The sequence below is a fragment of the Sus scrofa genome, chromosome 2, assembly GCF_054392235.1.
Source record: "Sus scrofa isolate SSC_HxYL_T2T_F1_AM1 chromosome 2, Sscrofa_HxYL_maternal_Yorkshire_Landrace_v2.0, whole genome shotgun sequence".
Lineage (NCBI taxonomy): Eukaryota > Metazoa > Chordata > Mammalia > Artiodactyla > Suidae > Sus > Sus scrofa.
This window is the reverse complement of record NC_139384.1, coordinates 42,194,301-42,219,947: the sequence shown is the minus strand read 5'-3', so window position 1 is coordinate 42,219,947 and position 25,647 is coordinate 42,194,301. Positions and strand designations below refer to the sequence as shown.

Below are 25,647 nucleotides of genomic sequence, written 5' to 3'. Positions count from 1 at the left end.
TGAACACCCAAGGGAGGGCAGTATGTGTGTGCTGTCATCTCATTGTTTCTGAATCTTTATCCCCAATCCTCTTTTTACCAGGTATTGGTGTGTTAGGTATGTATGTTATGTGTGTGTTCATAGTTTGAGATCACTATTTTCTGAAACTTTTCTCACAATAAATTGGTGTGAACGTGTTTTGCAACCTGATTTGGAATTTCTCATGCCAGGATTAAGTGCCCTGGCTTGAGAGCCAGGCTACTTGCATAGAATTTTTCTCTACTATTTTCAAGCTGTATGATCTTGAGCAAATTATTTAATCTTCCTGGAGCTGAGTATAACAATGGTGCCTATCTCACTGGGTTGTTTTGATGGTTGAATGAGATAATATATTCAAAGTGTTTACCAAGATGGTTGCCAAATAGTTATGGAATTACCATTAGTGAGCATAGGTGGAGAAGGAGGCAGAGAACTGTACTTGCACTCAGAAACTAAATTTCCATTTTTTAATAAAGGGAATCAGGAGTTCCCTGGTGGCTCAGTGGGTTAGGGATCCACTGTTGTCACTGCTGTGGCTCAGGTTGCTGCTGTGGCATGGGTTCAGTCCCTAGCCTGGGAACTTCTGCATGCCACAGGCGTGGCCAAAGAAAAACAAAAGGGAATCAGAAGAATAGCTAAAATGTAACAGGGGCTTAATATTTGGGCTGAGTCTTATACTATTATATCATTATAACAGTATTATATACCATATATCACAATATATACTATTGATATATACAATTTTATGTATATCTTATACCTTTTTTTCTATGACAAAATTTTGATATCATTTTTTTCCTCTGGCCAATCATGGTCAGCAGGCCTGACAAGACGTATGATGCTTTAGTAAGAATGCTAAAAAAGTGGGAACTACCTTAGCTTCTTTAGCAGTTATCATCAAGACATCAAAGTCCTCATCTCATGGTCCTCTAGCAAGGAACAACCTTATGCTACATACTGCTGGGATCCACATGCCATAATCAACAGGGTATTTAGTATCTTTCCCTCCCTCGTGGGTCCAGTGGAAAAAATACAGATGGAGAATGAAAAATAAAAATTTGTCGTTTTAGTTAATAATACATCTTGGACTGAATCCTTGAAAAGTTTCTGAGCTAGAATCTCCGGTGTCCTTTGAGAGCTAAAACTACTGAAGTAGATACCCTGCTAGCCTGGAAAGCAACTTTTGTTGGAAGACATTGATTGTTCTTTTGCTCTAAAGCCTAGCTTGGGTTGTTGGTATGCCTGTTATAAGGTGATATTGTATATTTATTTTTTTCGAGGTAGAATTGATTTACAATATTGTGTTAGTTTCATGGGAGTTCCTGTCATGGCTCAGCGGAAACAAATCCGACTAGTATCCCGGAGGATACGGGTTTGATCCCTGGCCTCACTTAGTGCGTTAAGGATATGATGCTGCAGATGCGGCTCAGATCCAAAATTGCTGTGGCTGTGATGTAGGCCAGCAGCTGCTGCTCCAAGTCGACCCCTAGCCTGGGAACTTCCATATGCCGTGGGTGCAGCCCTAAAAAACAAAAACAAAAAAACAAAAACAAAAAAACAAAAACAAAAAAACAAAAACAAAAAAACAAAATAAAAACCATATTGTTTTAGTTTCAGGTTTACAGAAAAGTGATTCAGTTATATGTATACATGTTTTCAGATTATCTTCCCCTTACTACAACATATTGAATATAGTTCCCTGTGTTATACAATAAATCCTGTTGCTTATTTTTAGGTACAGTAAAAATAAGCAAGAGGATTTTATGGATAGTAGTTTGTATCTATTAATCCCCTACTCCTAATTTATCCCTCTCTCCCTCCCTTTCCCCTTTTGTAAGTTTTGATGTATTTAATTTAATAAATAGATACTATTAAAAATTTAATAAATAGATGTTATTTAAAATTTAATAAGTAGATACTAAGAAAAATTTGGCATAAGCTTTATGCTTCATTTTCACGAGCAGGGTGGAATAGACAATGAGATATTTTTGGCAGAAATTATCTAGATAGATAGAAATGTCCCATATCTGCAATGTCTCATATGGTTATCACCAGTCACATGTGGCTTTTGAGCACTTGAAATGTGGCTGGTGTGACCAAGATATTACATTTTAAAATTTTATTTATTTTAAACTTAAGTTTAAATATTAGCCAAGCAGCATTCTTATCTGTGGTGTTCTGGCTGTTGTTTTTAAGACCTGACCACTGAGAGGAACTGAGAGCAGTGAAAGGGCCTGGAAAAAGCAAAACTCCAAAGTGGTAGCAATAGCAGATAGTAATCTAGTGCCCAGATCTTGGCTCCTAAATACTATTCTCTACAAAAAGGAACCCAAGCTCCTTTGAGAAATGCCTGACTCAGAGGCTGGAGGAGAAAATATCAGATGAGCCTGGAACACCTTGTTGAATCAGAAAGCTAAAATGCCTTGAAGTTCCCATAGTTGCTCAGCAGTTAACAAACCCAACTAGCATCCATGAGGATGCGGGTTTGATCCCTGGCTTTGCTCAGTGGGTTAAGGATCCAGCGTTGCCATGAGCTGTGGTGTAGGTAGCAGACGTGGTTCAGATCCCACGTTGCTGAGGCTCTGGCATAGGCTGGAGGCTACAGTTCCGATTGGGTACTAGCCTGGGAACCTCCATATGCCATAGGTATGGGCCTAAAAAGACAAAAAGACGGGAAAAAAAAAATAAAAAGGCTTCAAAGACTACTAGAGACACGATGAAAAGATAGAGAAAAAGTTCTGGTTTTGGTCACAATGGAATCCACATCCTACACCCTATTGCTTTCTCCAGCCACAACTACAGATCCTGGGTACAGATCCTGGGTACAGATCCTGGGTAGAATGTGTAAAGCAACCATTGGAGGACTCTGGGAGAGGGATGGCAGCAGGAGAACAGGGAACCCAGCACTGGAAGGACAACCCAGCAGCGAACCTCCTGGCTTGCATCTCTTTTTCCCTCCTAGAGAGCCTGTCTCAGGCCTAGGGCAGCTTGAAACCTAGCATTACAAGTGGGTACAGACAGAAAAGACTGTGAGGAAAGCCCATACTTTCCAATCTCAGGACTTGGAGAAGGAACTCTGTGGGCCAGAGGTCTTTTAACTTCCCCTGGCTTTTACTCCAGATGGGAGCCAGCAAGGGCACAGAAGACCTTCCCTCCCTATCAGTGGCAGCAGCAGTGGAAGTGGCCCCTGTACGGTGAAGCTTTTTGGATTCTGCCCCCCGCCCCACCAGGTGAGCTCCAGCCATGAAGAGGCATTGCTCCACCAACATTAGCATGGTGGAGGCGGCCACTACAGCACTGAACCCTTGTGAGTTTCTGACACACACCTGGTGAGACCAGCAAAGGGACATCATTGAGGTACTCTGCTGTGGTCAGCCTCTTAAGATGGTTGTATTTGCCTGAGTTAAAAAACAGGCATCCTTTATCAACCCTCTTGACAGGACAAAAAAAGAAGGAGACTGAATAGAAAAGAATATTGGGACGTTCCCATCATGGCTCAGTGGTTAACAAACCCAACTAGTATCCATGAGCCCTCTGGTTCAATCCCCGGCCTCGCTCAGTGGGTTAAGGATCTGTCATTGCTGTGAGCTGTGGTGTAGGTTGCAGACGTATCTTGGATCTCACGTTGCTGTGGCTGTGGCTGTGCCCAGCTGTTGTAGCTCCAGTTCAACCCCTAGCCTAGGAACCTCTATATGCCTTGGGTGCAGCCCTAAAAATGTGACAAATAAAAGAATATTGGGATGGGGCTATAACTGAGGCAGGGGATTGATGGGCTCCAGGATAGACACTTACAACTAGCCACCTATCTATATTTCAAGATAGAAATAACAACAGGCACAAGGCAAATTTGTCTTCTGTGGACACGTTAAATAATGGTAATGGCAGGGGCAGAGAGAGACTAAGCCCTGCTTGGGCAAATGACCAAGAGGTGACGTACTTCCCATCCTCAGGGTCAGGGAGCCCCAACTACACATGTGCAGAAAGGTGAGGGTGAGCCACCCTTTGGGTGAGAGAGGGAGGGGGTGCCAGGCCATAATAAGTCTAGATATCCTTCCTACCATGCCTTGCTTTGGAATCCACCTTGGCCAAAAGATGCACACACATATCGGGGAGGGCCCTGGGTCTGGTCAGGTGTGAGAAATAAAGCAAGATAATTGGTCAAAGGAAGACAAAGACCCAGGAGAATTGCCCCGTCTAAGTGGTTTAAGTCACTCCTCCTTTGGATGTGTATTACTGCTTTGTTTCTGCCTTAGATAAGTAGACTCACTTCTCTGTGTGCTCTCTCGAATGGTGTACTGTGTCTCTAACAATAAACTTTGTTTTTACAGTCTTTGCCTCCTTGAAATATTCTTGCTTTGGTGGGGGCGGGGTCAGGGGCACGAATCAGGGCAATTCCGCTTTTAGCCTCTGGATGGTCCAGTGGCTGGGATTCCTGGTTTTCATTCAGGCTGCCCAGGTTCCCTTCCTGAGCAGAGAATTAAGATCTAGCTTCAAGCCATCACTCACTCTGTCTCTTTCAGAGGGGAAGCCTGACCTTCCCTATTCTCCCCTTCTGTTCTGAACCCCTTATCTGGCCCTGTTGCGGACAGCTATTCACTGAGATGCAGCCTGGTGGCAAAAAGTCATCAACTGTTTCCCACCTCAGGCTTTTATTTTGCTTAGCAGAGGCCAAAGTGGTTCCTAATGATCAGAGTGGGAATTAAAGTGGCAAGACTGTTGCTAAGAGACAGAAACCCTAAGAGCAATGTCTACATTTAAGGGTCATGAACAGTTTTCTGGCTTTGGACCTTAGTCCACTGTCACAGACAGAATACTAACAGACTAGCAGCCAACTGCAGTTTTAGGGGTTGTTATTGGCAGAAAGGTCCCAGGCTTGCAAAATAATGTCTTGAAATTGATCAGCTTTCCCTAGTTGCCAGAGCTCAAACTAAAGAAGAGAACTGTTCAAGGAGTCCAGCTTTCAGAATAGGAATTCCTCTAGACTATATTTCTCTGGAGTGGCCAGGAAGGCAAGGGACAAGTGGGTTTCTGTCATTTGCAACTTAAAAAACCTTTACCAATACGAGGAGTTCCCATCGTAGTGCAGCAGAAGTGAATCCGACTAGGATCCATGAGGATGCAGGTTCGATCCCTGGCTTCGCTCGGTGGGTCAGGGATCCTGCATTGCTGTGAGCTATGGTGCAGGTTGCAGACACAGCTCAGATCCTGCGTAGCTGTGGCTGCGACATAGGCTGACAGCTGTAGCTCCGATTCCACCCCTAGCCTGGGAACCTCCACATGCCGCAAGTGCAACCCTAAAAAGACTAGAGCAAAACAAAAAACAAAAAAACAAAAAACCTCTACCAATACAAATAGAACTTGGATTCTCTTTGTTTTCTGGCCAGGATGTCTCAAGATGTCTTGTATGTATATTTCTCCCATATCTTCCCAGCCCCCAGATCCACCCTTGAGTGTAGAACTGAAAACAGTAAAATGAGAAACTTTGTTCTCTTTGGACCCAGTGGACATCTTGATGTTCCAAGCCTGACCTGGCACCTTTCTCCCGATCTAAGAAATACCCCAGCTTTGATCAGCCTCATCATTGCTGATTGTAATTGCCCTATTATGTGTTAAAATGAGAGTTTGAACCAAATGAGTATTCAAGTTTTTCCCAGATTCCTCTGGGGCGTGGGACTCAGGCATCTCGTTAACTGAAGCGCACCCTGTTTAAGGAGCCATGGCCTATGAATGGGTCCCTCTCATTCTCTGGCACAAAGCCCTGCTTGCAGTAGGTTTCTTAGTGACTATTCCATTGATGACTAATCTGGGGCAAAGCCAACACAGCTAAACCTTTCTCCATCCAGGTTCATTTCGCCTCACTGTTCTTGCCTTGGGCTGCTGTAGTCTTTTGATGAAGGTCTTAAATTAACAAGCTCATTTCACATCTAGAACTAAGACAACCCTTCCTGTTCTCCCCCATTCCAAATGAGGACAATTTCATCCCTATCACGCCAAGATCCCTTGCCCCCAAAAGCTCAGACACCAATTAGCCCCCATTGGAGACGAATAAACAATACAATAATGACAGATAAAAAGACAAATTCTGTGGCCCAGAGAATCACTTTAATTAATTTAATCCTGACTGAAAGATCAGCTGTGCTCAGGCCTGCTCACCAGCAGGGCCCATTTATCCCAGTCTGTCCCTTCCTGGAAAACCAGGGGGTGCTCAGAGCCGGCACTTAAGCAACAATGAGAAACAGATTGTACTGTCAGGCTTCATTAAAGGTCATCATTAGTATTCCAATTTGAAGACAGTCGCTCCAGCTCAACCTTTTACCAATTCTTCCCTGGCACATTGTGAAGTTTGGTTCAGCTGTGAGACGGAAAAATTCTCCCTGGGCTCCCAGCGTCTGGATGGGTATCATTTGCTGTCTTGTCGCTCTTGCAGCTTAAAGGCAAAATCCCCTGGAGAAGGGACCCTCCGGGACTCTATTTGAAAGTCAGGTCGGGTGCAGCTGCCTAAAATCCAGTCATTTCAAGGGGTGGAACTTTCTAGGACTTGGCCAGAGCGACCAGAATTAGGATGGCTTTGTCATCTTCCTCAGGAGCCTATTACAACTGTTCTCTTGCAAAAAATCTGAAAAAGATTTTTAATGGAAACGGAGCGAGGGACAAATAGGAATCACCATCAAAAGTGGGAAATTGCTTAGGGCCCAAGGCTCCGTAGAGGGTTGGAAAACTACCCAGGTAGACCTTTAAAGGCTATGACCCTCACAGCCCGCTCTGAGGTGTTCTGAACTGGATTTGGGGAGACAGTTTTCAGCTGCTCACTTCACACCAGCTATGAAATTTCAATTTTCTTTCTCTGTACACTGCCAGTTTTTAACTGCTCTCCCTCTGCTGAAGTGATTTTTATTTTTAGGTGATTGTGTGCACAGGGGTAAATTTTTACATGCTTTTCCCCTTCCTCCTATTAAGTAGAGCAGCAGCAGGGAAATTAGGTCCTCTTCACTGGGTGCTCCTTGCCGCCTTTTTTCTCCGATTTGTCCCTCTCAGGGCTTCTCAGTCTCTTATTTGATTGTTACTTTTTGACTTTTTCCACACGCTTATCTCACATTTCATTTGATGCCAGTCTGTGCTGTTCCTTTTTAGAATTAGTGCCTCTTTTGCACTGGCTTCTAATCTTTGAATGAATGGGTCCCCAGAATCTCCCACCCTCCCTTCCTTCCTTCCTTTCTCCCTTCCTCTCTCTTCTTCTCTGACTCTCTGTCTCTCTCAGTCTCTGTCTTTGTCTCTCCCCTCTCCCTCTCACCACCTTTATCTCTCTTTTTCTTCTTTCAGGTTTGTAAACAACATCTAGGAGAGATAAAGGTAAAATAAGGAAGTAACTACACGAGTCCCTTCACGGACCTATGCATTTACCCACTATCCCATCACCTCAGTCAAGGTAACAAGCGTTATCCTTTGCCTTCAGAAATTTCCTTGTGTTCCCCTTTTTATGTTGAGAATGCTTAATGTGCGATATCCTCTCTTAATATATTTTCAAGTGCACTATGCCATTGTGGTAACTACAGGCACGATGTTGCCCAGCTGGTCACTATTCATCTTGTGTAACTGAACCTTTATACCCACTGAACAATTCCCCATGTCCAGTTCCTGGAAACCACCATTCTACTCTCTGCTTTTAGAAAATTCCATGACAGGGAGTTCCTGTCATGGCTTAGTGGTTAACGAATCCAACTAGGAACCATGAGGTTAAGGGTTCGATCCCTGGCCTTGCTCAGTGGGTTGAGGATCTGGCGTTGCCATGAGCTGTGGTTTAGGCTGCAGCCCCGGCTTAGATCCCGCATTGCTGTGGCTCTGGTATAGGCTGGCAGCTACAGTCCAATTGGACCCCTAGCCTGGGAACCTCCATTTGCTGCAGGCGTGGCCCTAAAAAGACAAAAAAAGAAAAAAAAAGAAAATTCACTGTAAATTCAACTCTTCAGAGAAGTGGAATTCCATGGTATTTGCGTTTCTGAGGTCGGCTTATCTCACTTAGCATAATGTCTTCTAAGTTTATCTGTGTGGTTGCAAATAGCATTATTTCCTTCTTTTGTTAAGGCTGAATAATATTCCATTGTTTGTATATACCACATTTTCTTTACACTTCATCTGTTGATGGACATTTGGGTTGTTTGCATATCTTGAGTATTATAAATAATGCTCCATTGAACGCGGTAAAGTAAGTAGCTCTTCAAGATCCTGATTTCAGGGTTTTTTAAAATAAATCCTGAGATGTGAAATTGCTGGGTGATATGATAGTTCTATTTTCATCTTCTTGAGGAACCTCCATATGCTTTTCCATTTTCCATTCCCACTTACAGTGTACAAGAGTTCAAGTTCTCCACATCCTCTCCAACACTTCTCTTTGGTTTTTTTGATAATAGCCATCCTAACTGGAGCGTCAGGTGATATCTCATTGTGGGTTTGATTTGCTTTTCTCTGTTGATTAGAGATGCTCAGCACTTTTTCATGTACCTGGTGGCCATTCATCTGTCTTTGGAGAAATGTCTATTTCCTTTGCCTGTGTTTTAATCAGGTCTTCCCTCTCCTTTTGCTTTTGAATTGTAGGTAGTCCCACTTCTTGTTTCCTCTCTGGATACTTCCCTTCCATATGTATTCTTGGTAGAAGGTAGTAACTAACTCTTATCCCAGAAGCCCAAGCTGCCAGATTTCACCCTCCATCCCATGGGGAAAAAAACCCCAGACATTTGCTTCCATTTGATCAATCAAAAGACCTTCTCATTTTCTGGGGTTTTTGACTTTTCTTTTGTTAATATGGTGTATTACATTGTTTGACTGTCACATGTTGAACCGTCCTTGTGAACTTGGGATGAATCCCACTCGGTCGTGGTATATGATCTTTTTTTATGCTACCCTACATCTTTTGATGGGAGCATTCAGTCCATTCACATTTAAGGTAATTATTGATACATATGGATTTATTGACACTTTAAACCTTGTTTTCCAGTTGATTCTGTGTTTCTTATTTGGTCCTTTCTTTTTTTTGTGGTTTGATGATTTCCTTTTATTTTATACTTGTGCTGTTTTTTTATTTTTTGTGAATCTATTGTTTGTTTTTAGTTTGTGGTTGCCCGTTTTTTTGGCTATGTTAACCTCTTTCTATATCTGCTTTAGACTAATAGTCATATAGGATCAAACACATTCTGAAAAAAAAAAGAGTTTTCTTACTCTCTTTCCCTACATTTTATGATTTTGATGTCCTTTTTTACATCTTCATGTTTATCCCTTTGCTGTTTCTTGTGTTTATCATCGCTTTCACAAATAGGTTTTTTTCTTTCTTTTTTGTCTGTATACTGGCTTATTTAAATGATTACTTTCCAGTTGTGATTTCCTCCATCTTATATCTTCTTACTTCTATCCCGTTTAGAGGAGACTTTTTTTTTTTTTTTTGTCTTTTTAGGGCTGTACCTGTGGCACATGGAGGTTCCCAGGCTAGGGGTCCAATCAGAGCTGTAGCCACCGATGGCCTACGCCAGAGCCACATCAACACGGGATCTGAGCCGTGTCTGTAAACCACACCACAGCTCACGGCAACACCAGAGCCTTAACCTACTGAGCGAGGCCAGGGATCAAACCTGCAACCTCATGGTCCCTAGTCGGATTTGTTAACCACTGAGCCATGACGGGAACTCCCCAAGGAGACCTTTCAATATTTATTTTAGCATAGGTATAGTATTGCTGTGTTCTTTTAGTTTTTGCTTGTCTGAGAAATTATTTATTTTTCCTTCTATGTTAAATAATCTTGCTGGGTAGAGTATTCTAGGTTGCAAATGTTTCCCTTTTAGAACTTGATTATATCTTTCCACTCCCTTCTGGCTTGCAGCGATTCTGAGGAGAAATCAGTTGATACCACTATGGGGCTTCCTTTGTAATTAACTCTTTGTTTCTCTCTTACTGCCTTTAGACTCCCCTCCTTTAACTTTCACCATTTTTTTTAATAACATGTCTTAGCATAGTTCTTTTGGGTTCATCTTGTTTGGGACCCTCTGTGCTTTCTGTATATGAATATCTGTTTCCTTCTTTAGATTTGGGAAACTTTCAGCCATAATTTCTTCAAATAAATTTTCAATATCCTTTTCTCATGCTTCTTCTGAAATCCCTATTTTGTGTGGATTTGCCCACTTTATCTTATCCCATAGATCTCTTATGTTGGTTTCATTGTTTGAAATTTGGCTTTCTGTCTGCTGTCTTGATTGGGTGATTTCCATTATTCCACCTTCCAAGTCACTTATTTATTCCTCTGCATTACTCATTCTGCTGTTTGTTGCCTTTAGCTCAGCTTTCGTTTTGGCAAATGAATTTTCTAATTTTTCTTGGCTCCACCTCATAGTTTCTAGTTCTTTTTTTACAGTAATACTGAATTACCTCCTTCAGTATTTTCATTACCTCCTTGTTTAACCCAGTGTCTGTTAGACTGAGAGGTCTGTTTCATTGTTTATTCCTTCAAGGGAATTCTTCCGTCCTTTTAACTAAGAATGGTTCCTGTGCTTCTTCACTTAGCTTATGTTTTCCTCACTTTGTGAGTTTAGGAGAAACAGTTATCTATTGTAGTTTTTGAGGGCTATATTGAGGGCTATATTCTATTGAGGGCCTTTCATATGTGGGAGCATCCCTAAGTAGCTTGTGTGGGTTTGCTATTTTTTTCATGTGCAGGCTGCCTTTGATTTAGATGCTTGCTGTCTCTTTCTTCAGTATGTGCAGGCCATTATACCCTTGATAAGGATTGTGCAGATGCATGGCCCATGTGTTTTTCCAGGGAGGTAGGGGCAAAGTGTAGTGCCTGCAAGTCATGCTAGGTGACCAGGCCTTTGGCAGGGTGATAACCCACAGGGAGGTGGCTGCAGCAGGCTATGCCTGGTTGCAGGGACCTCAGCAGTGGCAGCCACCCCAGGGAAGTGAAAGTGGTGCCCAGTTATGGGACTCTTGGCAGCAGCAGTGGTGGGGCATACGCCAGTGAGGTGGGGGCAGCAGGCAGTGCCTCGCTGCAGGACCCTTGGTAATGATGGTGGTGGGCTGTGGGACTCTCAGCAGTAGCAACAGCAGGCCGTGTGTTCCCAGGGAGGTGGGGGGGGGCGGTGACAGGCAGCACCCAGTCACAGGGCCCTCCGCAGCAACATTGGTCCCTAGGGTAGTGGGGGTGGCACACAGTGGCAGGCTGTGCCCACCGCTGGAGTCTGAAATATCTGCAGTGGCTTGTACCTACCTCTGTAGCCTGCGCAAGAGATACACTGCCACCCAAGAGTCTGCCTGTGCTGAGAAAGAAGTTCTTATGGCAATCCTTCCCATGCTCCCCAACAATGATGCCTTGCTCCTCTGCCAGTCCCAGGTCTCCTGCACTCAGTTCGGCTGCAGCACACCGTTTCCTTGCCCTCTCAGGCTGTTTCTACACAGACAACCCTCATCCTCTCCGTGAAACTGACCTCTGAGGCCCCAGTCTCATCACCCAGCCCTTAACCAAGTGTCTCAGGCTGTGGTGTCTGAGGACAGTGGTACCAGTAGTCTGTGTGGGTCTTTCTCTGCTTTGCCTTCCTCAGACTGGCTGCTGCACTTTTCTCCAAGGCTTTGAGGCTCCCCCTCTCTCCTGGCTGATCTCCCTACCAGTCAGGGTCCTCCTGGGTACCGATTCCTTTTCTCATTCACAGCTCCTTTGCAAGAATGCTGGTCCCATCCTGATTCCTTTATCTCCTTCTCTCTCTTTTTGTTTTTCCTTTTGTCCTACCCAGTTATGTGGAGGTTTTCATGCCCTTTTGAACATCTGAGGTCTTTTGCCAGCCCTAGTAGATGTTCTGCGAGACTCATTCTACATGTCGATGTGGGGTGTTTTTTTTTTGGCCTCCCTGTGGCATATGGAGTTCTTGGACCAGGGATCAAATTTGAACCTGAGCTGTGACTTACACCATAGCTACAGCAACATTAGACCCTTAACCCACTGCACCAGGCCAGGGATTGAACCCATGTCCCTGCCACCACAGAGGCACTGTTGATCCTTTTGCACCACATTGGGAACTCCTATAGATAGTTTGTGTGTGTGTGTGTGTGTGTGTGTGTGTGTGTGTCTTTTTACCTTTTCTAGTGCCTCTCCCGCAGCATATGGAGGTTCCTGGGCTAGGGGTGTAATCGGAGCTATGGCTGCCAGCCTATGCCAGAGCCACAGCAATGCAGGATCCGAGCCGCGTCTGCAGCCTAAACCACAGCTCACGGCAACGCCAGATCCTTAACCCATTGAGTAAGGCCAGGGATCGAAACTGCAGCCTCATGTTTCCTGGTCAGATTCATTAACCACTGCGCCATGACGGGAACTCCTGTAGATGAGTTTTTAAAATATATTTGTGGGCGAAGGTGACATCCACATCCTACTCTGCCACCCTGATTCCAGCTCCCCATCTTCTGTGAGCACCCAATATTTATCTAATAAACTATTTTTCCCCTAATATAGCCAGAATATCTTTTTCTTGCTGCAATTAAAAATCCTAATGATACTCTCTGCAGGTTCACTTTCCATGTGCCTCCCCCTCTGTAGATTCCTCCGTGAAGGCAATGGTGTATGTGTCACATGTCTGAAGGGAAGAACTTAAGCAAAAGAGATGTGAGCTAAACATCTTGTTTATATAGTCTCAGACCTCACTTTTTCTCTGAATGCCTTTGGAATAAGAAAAAATGGACTCGTGCTTTACCAAGTAGGTAGCTAAATCCCCATAATCATTATAGGCTGTGACTGGGAACGCTGGAGTAGACTCTGTCCTTTCAATCTTTCTCTTTGAGGGCTCTCCAGTGGTTCCCAGTCTTTAGGGTGTCTAAGTTACCTGGGTTATCATTCAAACATAAGATTCCTGGACACCCTTTCCTGACTCTATACCCCAAGACTCTGGTTCAGTAGGAGACTCTGATAAAGGTAGTCTCAGGACCACACTGGAAGCCAGCCTGAGGATAAAGCCGTTACACAAAGAAGGAAAAATTAGAGTAATTCAGAGAAAAAAAAAAAGGAGTGCTCCAATCAAGCTTACCTAAAGCTTGATGTACCTATGGTTTTAAGAAAGAGAGTGCATTCCTTATAGTAGGTATGCCAAATTACAATTGAAAGCACCCTAATTGGTATAAAAATACTTGTGTCTCACACATCACATCATATGATTTGATAATCACTACCACTCCATGAGGAAGCTTTTAGTTTTATTCCTATTTTATGAGTGATGATACCAGCTTAAAAAGCTGGAATCTCTGCTTAAATCAAACATTGCAAGAAATTTCTGCTGTTGTGCAAGCCACAGACAGCTGCAGCACATGTTCTGTCCCTTGCCCAGGAATTTCTACATGCTATGGTCACAGCCAAAAAAACCCAAAAAACAACAAAAAAAAACCCAAACATTATATAGAGCCACATGCATGAAGATAGGTCTTATTGAGGCATAGTGACCCTCTGTTAAGGAAAATTAAAACTTGTACTATTTTTATGGATTCATGTTTCACTACCTTCTTGAGGTCTTCTCTGAAAACTGGGGCCACACTGATATTCATTATGTGGCTACCAATTATAAACAGACTCACTGCTATACAAATATATAATGTGATGATTCTTTTTTTTTTTTTTTTTTTTTTTCTTTTAAGGGCACAGCCACAGCATATGGAAGTTCCCAGGCTAGGGGTCAAATCAGAGCTACAGCTGCCCGGCCTATGCCACAGCCATGGCAACCCCGGATCTTAGCCGCATCTGCCACCTACACCATAGTTCACAGCAACTTTGGATTCTTAACCCCTTGAACAAGGCCAGGGATGGAACCTGTATCCTCATGGATCCTGGTTGGGTTTGTAAACCGCTGACCCACGAAGGGAACTCCCTATAATGTGATGGTTCTTAAAAAGTTTAATGTTTCACTATTTCTCTTTTCTCCAACTCAACTCTGAGCTCCTCAAAACAAAGTTCACACTTGGAATCCCTCACATTCCCCTAAAGGATGCCCAAGCAGTAATTGCTAATTACTGTCTGACTGAATTAAAACGAAAGGACAGGTAACATAAGGCAGCATTAACTGTGATGTATTCATATATGTGACTGAATTCTAGTTGTTTCTGACACAGTTTGTCCTCAGTAAATTCCTGATGAGTAAATGAATGAATATCGGTTGTACCTTTCTGTTACAACACAACTCCACATCCATGGCATTGGAGGATGGGCTTTTTAGTAAAACACTGAAAAATAAACACAGGTTAATATAGGGTCTGTCTTGCCTTCAAAGAATAATGCTTTGAAATGGATAGCAACTTGTAGAGTTTCACTGCTCTTAACATCAGTGCTAGTGGTCATGATTATAACCATCAGATGTTTATCACCCAACTTTCACGTAATTTAACATCAGTATTTCTGCCGAGTTGTACAGTACAGAGTAAGAGCTACAATACAGTCATTGAAAGTTCCAGCATACTCAGACCACAGACTGGGGCTTATATGGCAAAAAGATTTGCTTTGTGAGTGTCCAAGTATGCAATATGTGACGCAAAAGTACTTTATGTATTAAATATACCATGTTGGAGATTTGTGTGGCCAGAACAGAAAATCAATTTCAAAGCTTAAATTTAGAGAAAAGGTATTGCTTTTCATAACCCCAAAGTCCTGAGATGGTTAAGGTGCCATTCTTTACAGCCCCAAGAGAGCTGCCAGCAGTTCCCTGGGCTACAGACTTTCTCTTTCGCATCCTGGGGGGAAAAAGATGCTTACCCTAGCCTTCAAATAAGAGTTCTAAGTTTTCCTATGACTAGACAGCTCCTGAGTAATGACAGAGATCAAGATTATCCAAACTGGCCTAGAGTGATCTGAGCCAATCCTAGGACCAAAGAATGAAGTCAGTACCACACAAAGAACATAGATGCTGGACAGAGAGTGAAATTTTCCCAAAGAAAAGTTAAGAGTGAAAAAAAAGGAGTTCCCTCTTTGGTGCAACAGGATCAGCAGTATTTTTACAGCACCAGTTCGCAGGTTCGATCCCTGGCTTGGCACCATAGGTTAAAGGATCTGGCATTGCCACAACTGTGGTGTAGGTTGTAATTGTGGCTCAGATCTGAATCCTGGCTGGGGAACTCTGTATGCTGTGGGGTGGCAAAAAAAAAAAAAAAAGAAAAAGAAAAAAAAAAAGAATGGGGGAAAAAATGAAATAAATGCTAAATGAACAAAAATCTCTACTCCTTTGTATAATGGCACAGCTCTATATTCTGATGGATATTAATGTATCATAGATCAGGTAGGCATCTGTGTATTTTATCTATTTCACAGTTTTAAGATATTTAAGTGGTGGTACTTACTCATGATATTTCCTTCCTTTTTGTTGCCACCTCTCAAATTTCTGAGATTACTCCCATGATGAGAGTCTTAGTTTGTATATAGAGAAGACCTTAGAAAACTGCAAAGCCCTATGCAAATAGCAGATACTGTCCTTGCTACTTCCCTCGTCGGAATGGTCCTTTGACTTTGGGGTTGCTGGCCAGCCTGTTAGGATCGTGTGATGCTCTGGGTGGTTAAGTTCCTTGGTAACTAGATTTATTCATAAAGGATAAGCCTTATAAGTCCCAAGAAAAAACTCCTCAGCCCAGCTCTTATTAGACAATCTAGCCTCAGGCTTTTCTGAAACAGGTGGCTGGCTTGCTGGCTTTTGGTATAATAGTACCAGTCATTTTTGTAACAGCTTAATTTGTATGGTGATCTACAGTTCACAAACTGCTTGAAAAGAGTCTAAGAGCCATGGATGGATGTTGGAATTTTGTAGATTTTGGATATAGGGGTCAGATCCCTAAGGGAGTAGTATGTTTAGTGTAGACTGAAAACAATCATAACCAAAATTCCTAAATCCTAAGACTTGACCCCAAATCCTTCTTTCTTGCTAAACTTAAATATCATAAGGGTTAAGGTAAACATCTGCAGCTTTATAATTATGGCATGTTTTTACATACCTTAGCCCATTTGATTCTCACAATCTCCTTTGATATAGGTAAGGATTAGTAGCTTTAATTTCCAGGTGAGGAAACTGAACCCCAGCAAGGCAAAAGGACTTGCTAGAAGGTCAAATAGGAAGTGTCAAGTCCTGGTCTTTTGATTTCAAGTTCAATGCTCTTTCTACAACAGCATGACAAATACATTTGGAAATTTATGGGGACCACAACAAAAATATCAGGTTCACTGTGGACTCTAGGAAGGGACTTAGATGTCTGTGTTCCTAAGCACTTAGAATCAATTAGTAAGATAGGGATAGGATCTTCACCCTTGGGCAGTTTTACAAGTCAGGAATCTCCAGCTTAATCCCAACAGAGCCTACAAGAAAAGCTAAATGACTTAAAGGCTGCTCCAACTCTTAAATTCTGGAATTCTGCAATCCACACAGGGCATATCATCATTCCAAGAGCTTTGATTACATTGTCAAGAATAACTTACCCATTTTAAAGCATCTGTTTCTGACAATTACCATGTTTCACTCACAATTAGGTACACTTTTGAACCATGACCACAGAAGGAACTAATGTTCTTAAGCAGTCCATCTTATCCTGGAAAAAGAGAGTAATACCAACCCAGTGAATTCATGTTGGCTCTGTAGAAAGTGTGAGATCCCCTCCAAGCAATTTCAGGGGAAAAGGCCATCCAGTTTTAAATTGAGGAATCTGGTTTGTAGATGAAGTCATTTATCTTGTGACCACTAACCATGCCTCTCTTTCAATTAGAGTAGGTTTGATGTAAACCACTGGTTTTCTTACACAGAACACATTTTTTGTTTTTTTTTGTTTTATAAACCCGTATACATATATAGTCTTTCCAACTCAGATAGTTAGAGCATGCATTCATTACAAAAGCACAGCACATTTAAGATAATAATTTTGATGTTCATTTTTTTGTAGCGTATTAGAAAATGGAATGATAATTTTGTAATAAGCAGAGCTAATTAAAGCACATGGTTTTGAAGTTACTGGAAAGATGGTAAATTATCTCCCATGTAATATGGATACAGCGGAGTTATTTTTTGTTGTGTTGGTGTAACAAAACTATTGCCAAAATTACATCATCTTTGAATAAATACTTTCATTTTGGATGTTTTTTCTTAATAGGCATATGTAATTATTTTAACACAAGCCCATGTATTTTAAAATGTAATTACTGTGTTTTTCATTTAATTTTATTCATTTACACATAGCTAGATTTGTACCAAAAAGAATATGAAGCAGAATGCTTTTAATTAAATAGGTTTTTCAAATGCAGGTACATAGAGTATTTCAAATCAACAAAAGAAACTGGAGTTCCTGTTGTGGCTCAGTGGTTAGCGAATCTGACTAGGAACCATGAGGTTGCAGGTTAGATCCCTGGCTTTGCTCAGTGGGTTAAGGATCTGGTGTTGCCGTGAGCTGTGGTGTAGGTTGCAGATGGGGCTTGGATCTGGCATTGCTGTGGCTCTGGCATAGGCTGGCAGCCATAACTCTGATTGGACCCCTAGCCTGGGAACCTCCATATGCCACAGATGCGGCCCTAAAAAAGACAAAAAGACAAAAGAAAGAAAGAAAGAAACTTAAATATTATCATCTAAACTTCATTCTCTTTGTTTATATACAATTTAGGAGTATCCTTAAGTCTTTCAACTTTTCAGTTCCCAAATGAGTTCTTGATTCAGAATGAATTTGTCCAACCAGCAGTGATGGCAAAAATCTTTCTGAACTGCTATTAAAATGTAGATTCAGGAGTTCCCGTCATGGCTCCGTGGTTAACAAACCTGACTAGTATCCATGAGGATGCACATTCGAGCCCTGGCCTTGCTCAGTGGGTTAAGGATCCAGCATTGCCATGAGCTATGATGCAGGTCACAGACATGGCTCAGATCCCATGTTGCTGTGGCTGTAGTGTAGGCTGGAAGCTACAGTTCCTATTTGACCCCTATCCTGGGAATTTCCATAAGCTGCAGATGCAGCCCTAAAAAGACAAAAAAAAAAAAAAAAAAAAAAAAGGTAGATTGACATGCAGTAATCTCTAGTAGACCAGGGAGCTTCCATGACTCTATGACTTGGTGCTTTTTTCTTTAAACTCTTTCCAGCCAAAGTTTATTTGTTGAGTAATTTATTCATAGCATAGGGATTTATCATAATTGACATTACGGCAGAATGACTGTTGGATGCTCAGGTGAATTCTTCTTATCAATTTCGTCTTATTGACTGGAAAAATAAAGACTACCATCATTATCATGATGGTAATTATTGAATCAGGTATTGGAATTTTTTCCTTTTTTCTGTATTCTATTGATTTATTTAAAATAAATAGATTTTTTTTCTAATAAACAGGGTCTTATTAATGCAAAAGTAGAATAATACTCAGTGGATAAAAATTTTTTAAACACACAAAGTATTAGATTTCTTCATAGGAATCATTACTCTGTCCTATCTCTGGCTATGTTTTGCTCAAATTGCTCTTCTTGCTAATTGCATACATTTATTGCCATATTCTTAGGTATTGGGATGTGATAAGAAAACTGGACTATAAATTCTTGGCTTGCTGGGAACTACTCAAATTTTTTTTTTTTTTTTTTTGTCTTTTTTCTAGGGCTGCACCCGCAGCACATGGTGGTTCCTGGGCTAGGGGTCCAATCAGAGCTATGGCTGCCAGCCTACGCCAGAGCCACAGCAACGCCAGATCCAAGCCCCATCTGCAACCTACACCACAGCTCACGGCAACACCAGATCCTTAACCCACTGAGCAAGGCCAGGGATCTATCCTGCAACCTCATGTTTCCTAGTGGGATTCGCTAACCACTGGGCCATAACGGGAACTCCTCAAACTTTTCTTTAATATCATCTTAACACATAATAGGACTTTTCATCTACTGTACCTCTGTAGGAACTCTGGTTTTTATATTGAATGAGTTACACTGATCTCCATAGTCATTAGAGATGGTTTTTCAGCATGAGAATGAATGCGGCAGGGCTAAAGTAATTACACTTGTCACCCATGATGAGGATGAACGTGAACAGTCTGCTGTTGTAATTAGATTGTGTATTACTGGTCTTGTTCAGAAACGATAAATACTATGAAAATAAAATTCAATGATAGGAGATCCCGTGGTGGCTCAGTGGTTAACGAATCCGACTAGGAACCATGAAGTTGTGGGTTCAATCCCTGGCCTTGCTCAGTGGGTTAAAGATCCGGTGTTGCCGTGAGCTGTGGTGTAGGTTGCAGATGTGGCTTGGATCCCGTGTTGCTGTGGCTCTGGCGAAGGCCAGCAGCTACAGCTCCGATTAAACCCCCAACCTGGGAACCTCCGTGTGCAGCAGGAGCGGCCCTAGAAAAGGCAAAAAGACAAAAAAAAAAAAAAACAAAAACAAAAAACAAAACAATGATAATATTATGTCTCCGTTAGGCTGCAGCTATTATGTCCCGGACGCTTCTGGTACATTGTCTTATTTAATCCTTCCAAGAATCCTGGGTCCCAAAATATCCATTTTACAGAACGGTTGTACCTTTCTACTAACCTTCCCCATTTCCCCCACCTCCAAGCCCCTGACAAACACTATTTTACTTTTGTTTCTCTGAGCTGGACTTTTTTCCTTTTCCTAATGTCACGTTTAGATGCACATCAGTGTGCAAGTTCAAGCAGTCAGTGCTAAGATATTTAGCACTGCACTGCCCTCTTGTGGTTTCAACCAGGTTTACAGCATCCCGGCGATTAGAATCTCACTGGCTTCCTCCTACCCAACCTTCCCTCTTCCACCTCTACAGTTGAGTTTGCCTCCTAGTTTTAAATTTAAATTGAGGTTTTAGAAGGCTCTTACCAGATAATGGTGTCTTTGTCCAAACTGGAATGCTGAATGCTTCCTCCCCTGCACTCAAGCTTTTCTCTTCATTGCTCTCTCTTAACAGTAAATTGCATAAAAGTGGTAAAAAGACCTCAAAGCAGCCAGTTTCCAAGAGCTCAAATGTTTGAAAGGGAAACTGCAATTATTTATCAAGCTGAGAAGTTGACTGTGTTCTGGTAATTCATTTTTATAATTACTCAATTATGAATTCCCAGTTATAAATAATTAATTGATGGTAATCACATCTCCTGAGATGCAACACATTTGACAAATGGACAAACTGATGAAAAACCCAATTCAGGGCATCCTTAAAATGACTTGAAACAGAAAGAAGAAAAGCAACTCCGTGAAATTCTTTAAAATGACAAAAATGCTAACATGTAAAAAGACTCTCCCCAAAGTAAACCAAAACAACAAATTTTTGTAAAACCAATAGCTGAGAAAATTGTTTTTGTCAAACTGTTATTTTAACCAAATTGTCCCCTGAGCCAGCATAATTGCAACCAAATTCTTTTCTTTATCCAAATCAGATTTGGATAAATTGTTTCCAGTTTGCATTTGGCTAAATCCTAGGCTATCCACAGGAGCCAATCCATATAGGGAATTCAGTCATCAAAATGAGATTTTTTTACACATCTCTTTTTCTGGATACATCATTTTTTATTCATCATCTATTTCGTACATCTCTTTTACCTAGAAATGTTTGAATTCAGTTTATGTCTTCCCTTATATATCTTGCTTGGATTTTTAGTGTTTTCATCAATGTGTAATTTTATCCTCACAAAAAGCTGGATTATTTTTGTTGTACACCCGAGGAAACCAAGCTTCAGTGAGGCTAAAGGATTTGTCCAAGGCCCCATGCCTTGGAAAAGCTAGAAGTGGAAAAGCTAGAAGAAGACCCCAGACCCTTTAGGTTCTATTCTGGGGCCAATTCCATCACAACAGTGCTAAGAATGTAGACCCTGCCTTGCCCTCAGGGAGGGAGCCTAGAACAGAGTTTGGGAACTTTCACACTCAGCTTCAATGTACTAACCAGGTTCTTATAGAATGCTGCAGGGGAACCTGAGCCAAACGAGCTCATTTTAAGGGTAGAGTTGACATGTCTGTCAGTTAGCATGGGGGGGGGGGGCACGTGCGCATGCACATTTGTGTTTAGCTCCTCAGGGTGTTGCTATGGAAGAAACAAGCAAACAAGGGCTTTTGACCAGTGTTATCAAATGTGTGATGCTCTCAAGTGTTCTGCCCTCCATGGTGTCCCCTGTGGTCAAGGAAACCCAACCTACATTTTTCATTCATTGAACAAATATTCATACTGTGTCGGGTACCATTTTAGGTGCCGGAGATGTAACCATGAGCAAAACAAAGTCCTGTCCTCATAGGATGTTCAGTCTAGTAAGACAGTGAATAGTATAGCACAGTAGGTAATTGAGGGATAAATTGGATGGCTCTGATTACAGTGACTTTGACCAATACTTGAGGAAAGGAAAAGTCAGTGAAGGTTTGAGTGGTGTGGAAATGTGTCGTTGTTACATGGAGCCACAAATGTCTAAGTCACACTTTCTAAACCTGTGTTATACTGGGGATGTTTGTATAACTTGGAGGAATATCAGTTATATAATCAAAGTAAGACTAGAAATGGATTCAGATCTTGATCCTTGTATCTATAACTTGTGTGATCTTAGCCTGCATTACTTAATGGTTTTCCCTCAGTTTCCTCATCTGTAAAATGGTAATAATATTACACCACAAGAGCTATTGTGAAGATTAAAAGATAAGATAAGGTATGGAAAGTACTTAGCACACTAACTGTCACAAATTAAGAAATTAAATATAACGGCTATGTCAGGCAGGATGCTTTCATTTACAAGTGATTGAAATAAAAAAAGTTATTGGTCCACATATATCAAACAATGCCTTAGGACTCAATCCCTCTATGATTTCATATGTATTCTTAATGAGTTGTATTTGAGTAGGTTTCATAGATACTGGGTCCTTAAGTATGACATGGCTCCTGGCACTTTGCATGGATCATATCAGTTAATCTTCACAGCGCTCAGTGAGGTGGGTACGATTATCATCCCATTTTACAAATGAGGAAACTAGAGCACAAGGAGGTTAATAGCTAGAAAACGGAAAAACAGAGTCAAACCCAGCTATCTTACTTCAAAGGCTTTGTGCTCAACTATTACACAGAATGCTTCTGAAGACATTAATGATCAAACAAGTGAAGAAGATAAAGGGAGTTTCAAATAAGAAAAATAAAGTTTTATGATAATTTTGACATCTGATATTACTAATAAGTTCATTTATCTTTGCACCCACAGCATCTGACCAGTAGACTCACTGAAAGCAATTAAGTGTTTGACAAATGAATTGATCCATCATTAGCAATCTTTGTTACCTTCTGCATTCTCCATTATTGCTTACATGTTTTAGCTTTTTCATTGTGAACTGCTCACTTTTCCTGAAAGTACTAGCCAATCTTATGCACATAGTCATTTCATTTTAAAAAACTCAAGAGAACTAATAGTAATTATCTTCATATAGAGATCAAAGAGAACTTCCTAACACTGAGGGGTTCCCAGGGAAACCAAACATTTCCACCTTCTCTGGCGCCCTCTTGTGCTTTGTGATGGAAATGAATCAAGCGTGATACTTCCAGCTAAGAGAAGTGAAACCAAATCTGAAAATACTCTACAACTCGCTCACTCTTACAGATTAAACTCCCCTCCACCCCACCCTGCATATTACTCCAACCAGTTCTTGGGTCAGGAATTGTAAAATATTATTTAACTTGGGTTTCCCTAATCCCCCTAGGCTGTAATTTACCTTATCAGTTTGAATTTCCTCCAACTCTTACTCCTAGAGAATCACACAACCTATAAAATGTATTTATGTGGTTTTGGAAGAATGAGTCACATGTGCCATATGGAAAGAATACTCTCATTGCTCTAACACGCACTTTCTCTCTCATCCTCAGGCCAAGGCTCTGATTTCCTTAAGAAGTTCAAGGGGTTGGAAGTTCTCTTTGGAAGAGGAAAGCATATCCACTCTCCTTTCACTTTTCCTTCACCTAAAGGACCCCTTGAAGCAGTGCTGCTTCAATGTCTTGCAGAGTTTTTGTTTGTTCACTAGTGACACAGGACTTTTCGCTCAAGACCGTCTGCCCCACTGGACTCTAACCTGTGAGCCCTGGAACCGAACAGAGGCTCAGGAGGTAAATATGAGTGATAAGTGTCCACGTTTCCTTGAACCAGGTGTCCTGCCCCAGTAGATTAAACAGGCTCAGATATTTCTGTTTATTCATTAGACTTGAGCTGGACCCTGCACTGTATTTCCATGAAACTGATTAGTGATAATATTTACATTATTAATAATAATGGCTGACTTTCAATTTGTACTTAGTAGATACTATAAACATTGCTGAGTGCTTTATAGGCAGCTTCTCACTTCATTTTCACCAGTCCTCTAGAAAGTAAGTAATGCTGTAATCTTCATTTTACAGATAAGAACACTGAGGTGTAGAGAGGTTGCATGCTTTGAGAGACACCACAGCTTTGAGAGGATCTATTGTGGTTGTTTGAGCCAGGGAATTGCCGTTCCAATAGTGGCTCTATCACTTTCTAACTGTGTGACTTTTGGTGAGCTTCTTAGCCTCTCTGTGTTAGTTTCCTTAACTATTGTATAACTCCTGCTTCATTAGGCTACTGCAGGTATTAAATGAGTTAATGGTCCTTGGCCTATTGTAAGTGCTGTATAGGTACTTTTACAAAAAGGAAAATGAAGTCCAGGTTGCTTCAGCCCACATATTATGGTCTCCCTAAGATGAAGACTATGCTTTTCCTCCTAATGGATATAGTTAGGAGACAGATCCTAATAAGATATCCTGCTGCAGTGATTGTCTCTCTTGACCATACAGCAGAATCATCTGAGGAGCTTTAAAAACTACTGACCCTGGAGTTCCCATGGTGGCTCAGTGAGTTAAGACCCCAACATAGTGTCCATGAGGATGCAGGTTTGATCCATGGCCTCCCTCAGTGAGTTAAGGATCCAGCTTTGCTGTAAGCTATGACATAGGTCAAAGATGTGGCTCAGATCCTAAGTTGCTGTGAATGTGGGGCCAGCAGCTATAGCTCTGTTTGGACCCCGAGCCCAGGAACTTCCATGTCGCAGGTGTGGCCAAAAACAAACTCCAAACTACTGACCCTGATTCAGTAGGTCTAAGGCAAAGCTCAAGCATCTTTATTTTTCTAAAGCTTGAAGAGATGCCCATTGGTAGCCAGGACTGTAAATTATTGCCATAGTTCTTAGATATTGACAAAGATCTTTCTCATAATAAGATAGTATTTATTAAGTTCTTTATTTGGATCATCTCATTTGACCCTCCAGCAAAAACTCCTTGAGTTAGGTAATTATTACCATTTACATTTTACAGATGGGAAAACCAAAGACTAGAAAGTAAGCAACTTGCCCAAGGTCACTTACATAGCTGGTGGCAGAGATGGGATTTTAAACCAGGTGGACCAATGCCATGGCCTGTATACTTAACTGCAGCCTCGACTGCCTTCCCATGTGGTATCTAATTTGAACTTTGTCATAAATCTGTGTTGTCAGCTGGTTTTGCCCTTGTCCCCAATTTATAGCGGCAGAGACTAAAACTAAGGATGGGACCAAATGCACACCAAATGTGCAAACTGGTGGTTATACCTGGGTCTTAAAACTTGAAATCCTGTGCTCTTTCTATGTTGTTGCAGAGGACTTCAAAAGGTTGGTATTTTATAAGGCCTTTCATATGGCATCACCTCCTCCTTTTTCCTGCAGTGACTGTTTTGTCCATGCTTTCATGCCATCTGGCAAGAGCTTCAACCAAAAGTCCTCTTCAATCTTTATTCCTTCTCTGCACACTATTTCCAGCTTCATCTTCATCCACTAAACATAGAGCTCATCAAGCAACTCTTTTGTGTAAAATTTGGCTAGCATTTGTTTTATTTGCCATCTGCAAGAATAACAGGAAGTACAATGAACTGGCTTTGAAAATAGGCAGGAGTAAAAGGAAGCAAAATAGAAGCACTGAGGCTATCAGATCACTAGCAGATCCCAGGATGCCATTATCCTATACCTTTGCTCCACTCAACCAAACTCTATCTTAGGTTTCTACCACATCTTTTTATTACTCCCCCCAAATTAAAAAACGTGGATGAGCATATCTGATCTGCTGAGCCTAGGTCTCACCTATATATGATAATTCCTCAGGAGTCGGGAAAGGGAACGTGTTTCACTTGACTTCTAGAGTGGAAGGTAGGGTCAAGTCTCCCACTTAATTTGGAATTAACTAAAATAAGACTAGTATTTGAATGCTGGGTAATCAAAAATGACCAATATCCACAACACAATCTATCTCTGTGTTCCTGCTTGTGACTCTAACTTCTGTCCAGGACGTCCAAGATCCAGGACAGGCCCAGTGTGTATATTCTAAACCATGGACCTTGGCTATGGAGAGTGAACCAGGGGATCAGGTGTGCAAGGTCATTCTAGCTCAACCATCTAGGACCTGAGCAGGAGATACAGTGAGAACTTGAATTGCATGAAAGACATATCTGAAAGGCAGATAGGATGGCAGGCCTTGGTGATTAATCTAGAATGTGGAAAGGCCAGGAGAAAGAAGTCAAAGGAGACAGCCACATTTTTGACTTGAGATGGGTGAGGAGTAGGCCATGAATAGGGACAATGACCCCCAAGAAAGGCAAGCAGATTGGTTTTGTTCCTGCTTCGGGT

The 25,647-nt window shown here is 41.6% G+C and overlaps 1 long non-coding RNA gene across 4 annotated transcripts in view; it reads left to right on the top strand.

Annotated features, from left to right (window-relative positions):
• The window catches only part of LOC110259291 (uncharacterized), a 177,245-nt gene extending 154,156 nt beyond the window's left edge, over positions 1–23,089 (top strand). For all 4 annotated transcript variants that reach the window (XR_014837190.1, XR_014837189.1, XR_002341549.2 and 1 more), the window contains one exon: positions 22,853–23,089. This is a non-coding gene — a long non-coding RNA (uncharacterized LOC110259291). The remainder of the gene's footprint in view (positions 1–22,852) is intronic.
• The last annotated feature ends 2,558 nt before the right edge of the window (positions 23,090–25,647 follow it).